Raw genomic sequence first — 3783 nt, 5'->3', positions numbered from 1 at the left:
ATTTCATGATTATAACTTCATTAACACTATAAGAAAGAAAAATTAAAAGTAATATAAGAATGTGTATAACTTAAACATGAGCTTAGGGTTTCAGATCAACTAATTCCAAAATTAAAGATGGAATTTCACCATTTAATGATAAAATGGAAACCTCATAATAATCTAGAACGTATCAACACATTAGAACTAACTAAAATCACCTACTGCATTTTAGAAAATGAATTTGACATAGGTCGAAACCTTTGGTTACACTTTCCAAAGAGAAATAAAGATATTATAACTCTTAAGCTCAACAATAAATCACTAGCTTCTAATCACAATCAATATTCAATACATCTCTCTATATCGCTATTTTTTTGTCCCTCTTCACCATGGATGTTTTCAAGCAAAATAAGGGGAAAAGAGATCAAACTAACTTAAATATGAATGCTCAACTTAAACCATTCTAGTCCTCATTATCCCTTGTATTGGCCACTAAATGCACTAGATTTTTAATGATCTTCCAAGCTTTAGCTTTTTGCATCAAATTACCAATATTCTAGCAAATAAGTCCAAAATATTTTTAATCTTGGCCCTTAAGTTTTACTAACTTGCCAAATTTAATCTTTTCTTATTTAGTTTCTCTTTTAATTCCAAATGGTCTATTTTCCATTTAATTACCTAACCTAAATATTTTAAAGAAAAAACATCAAAATAATCTCTATGGTTCCAAAACTTTTAATGAATATTCCTTAATTAACCCTAACTCTGCTAGTTTATTTATGTTAAGTCAATTAGGGTCGAGGGCATAATAGACTTTTCATACATTAGGGACCATTTTTTAGGATTTTAAATTTAGAAAAATAGAAGAAAATACCACTCCCTCCCAACCCCCCCCCCCCTCCCCCCCCCTCCCCTCCGACCCACCCTTTGCCACCCCTCCTCTACATGTAGACAACCACCCACCACCAGACCGCCGCCACTGGCCGTCGGAATGCTGCCACCAGTAAACATTAATAGTAAAAAAAATCACATATTTTTTATTATTAGATATTTGGGTTGAAATTTGTTTTTATATCTTTTGGCTCATTTATCTTTGCATCAATAAGCTCAATAGTTATAGACTTTCCATCCTTTGTTGGAGTAATCAATGCACAACAAATAAAAAACTACATATCATAAAAATCATTATATTGGTATATATAAAACACAAATGTTGCTAACTCCCATTCCCAAATCCCAACTCATATTCCTATTCCTAAATCCCAACTCCTATTCTAATATACCTAAAGAAGTGTTGAATCCCTTTCCAAAATCCTAACTCCTATTCCCATTCATCTTTCTAATCCAACACAAATGTTGCCAACTCTTATTTTCATTCCCATTCCTCTTTAAAAAAAAAAAGACAAACAAAATCGAAATTGATTGCCCATTATTATTTTTAATCATATTTTGCAAAAAATATAAAATTAATATAATTGTTTTTCATGCACAAAAGAATGTTAAAACCATAAAAACCATTCATTATTATTTTCATCATATACCCACCAAAAAACATCATGCAACAAGAGAAAAAAACCTAACTAAACACATTAAAACCTGACTAGATAACATGAAAAACACCTAGTTGTCAAGGAGGTGTTCGATCACGTTCTTCTAGACAATGATTGCCTACTCTGTGGTCTTTTACACATTGGAGATGGTGGCCAGCATGTTGATGTATGCCTTCTTAGCAACCTATAGGACTTGAATGGATCCAATGTAGTTCATGTAGTGTGGAGTAGTAGGGATGTTTTGGATGATATCCTTATTTGTGTCATAGTGGTTGATGCTCTTCATCTACACAAATTTCAATAATTCCATCATCTAATTGAGTTCAATGAGGGCATTGAAGATAATGATTTGCCTTTCAAATAGTCGGAGGTTATATTGTCATTTATATCCTTTATATAGATAACATACAAACGTTAGGATTAGAATACTTTGAATAATAAATCCTAAACTGGTGGTTGTTAGGGTGCAAAGTCACGCTTGGATGTATTTGTGCTTTACCCACTTGTATTGTGTAATGAGTTGTCTTTCCTATAAGTAGGAAGTAAGTAGCACTCATTTATGTAATGATCATTTTGGAGTGTTAGACTAGAGAGAGATTTTTTACAAGACCCATTTATATGTTCTTTCTAGATCTAATGAGAGCTTAACAAGTTTTATTTACTCCATGTGTTCATATTTTACATGATGATTCATTAGATCTTTTCTAATTCTGAACATGCTATCATAATCGACACCACTACAATTGGTATCTGAGCGGGTGTTCTTGATTCAATAAAGAACTGATCCATGATGGCAATCTAGATTTGGTGATTCTTCATGTTCTTATTGATCTTCGTGATTAGAGAGTGTTTTGTGTTCTAGAAATCGAATTTTTTCTTGATTTGATCCATAATTCAATTTTCTATCTCTCTCTAGAATACTTGTTTGTACCACTTTCTCTCACTAGAATTTGGTTCATATTCACTTTTTCTCTCTAGAAATCTCCTTGATTTTTTACTTTCTCTCTCTAGAAAACCCATTCAAAATCATTTTCTCTCTCTACAAAAACTCAAGATCCTATTGATTGATGAATGATGGAAGAAACAATTCATGATGATTGGTTTGTAAAGGGTTTTCCATGGTCATTCATTTTGAAGGAATTCTCAGTTGTTTTGTAACCGGGTATTTCAAATGAAATTTACTCATTTCTAAGAAGAAATGTGAATGTGGAAGGTGTGATGGATATCCTATTGATCTTGATGATCATAAGGTGTTTCTTGATCGTTTGGTAACAACTTTTCATGAAAGAAGGAAGAAGAAGAAAGATGATGAAATAATTGAAAGAATTTGTCTTGATGAATGCAAATATGGTGATAATGTTGTTGCTTCTTACCTGGATATTCATGATGTTCAAGAAAAAGGAGTTCAAGTTGAGTCTCATGATGCAATTTTTTTTGCTCGATTGGAGTTCAAACCGATGCTATTTTGTGTTCTTGGGACCCGTTTGAAGGAATGATTCCTTATCGGAAGCTGGTGATCCAAGAAAATTACAAGTATCAAACTCCAAAAGATTTGATTCAAACTCATAAAGTTGAAGTTGTGGGATGTTGGTTTCTTCATGAAATTAAGTCTTTAAGATGCAAAAAGGTGAGAAAGAAAAATAAGAAGATTAAACAAAAAAACAAGCAGGTTTACTCACAAAAATCGTCAAATGTTGTGAAGCCGAGATCCGTGAAACAAATCTGGGTTCCAAAGCAACAATCACCAAAGGTTGCACTAAATTTGATGTCAAAACCCAAAAATATTGATGGTTCTTATGAATATGTTCTTGGATCGATGAATAACATGAAGAACGAGTTATACATCACGAATAGTGGGTGGTATAATATTCAAAATGGAGATTTTCTCGTCCTAACAAAAGAACCAGGATCTTCTAAATTTGATTCATACGTTGAAAACAGAACTCAATTTGTCAAAAAGGTATCTCAAATTCAAAAATGGATTCCAAAACGTCCATAATTTTGATTCGTATTTTACATTTTTCATTATTGATTTGTAAAAAATATTTTAGATCAAGACCAATTCATTGAGAATTAATTCCTTTTGACCGTGTGCCCAAAATTTTAATCAAAATTTGTTTCAATCTTTGAGCCCAAACATTTTTTTTACTTTTCATGATCCATTTAGTATTCATTCACTATTCATCATGGAACAAAATTATCCAAGAGTCCGACTAATATTTCATTCTTGTTCATCATTGAACATGAACAT

Source organism: Lactuca saligna, chromosome 8, assembly GCF_052625555.1.
Source record: "Lactuca saligna cultivar CGN05327 chromosome 8, ASM5262555v1, whole genome shotgun sequence".
In the NCBI taxonomy this organism is placed as follows: domain Eukaryota; kingdom Viridiplantae; phylum Streptophyta; class Magnoliopsida; order Asterales; family Asteraceae; genus Lactuca; species Lactuca saligna.
This window is presented reverse-complemented; position numbering follows the sequence as displayed.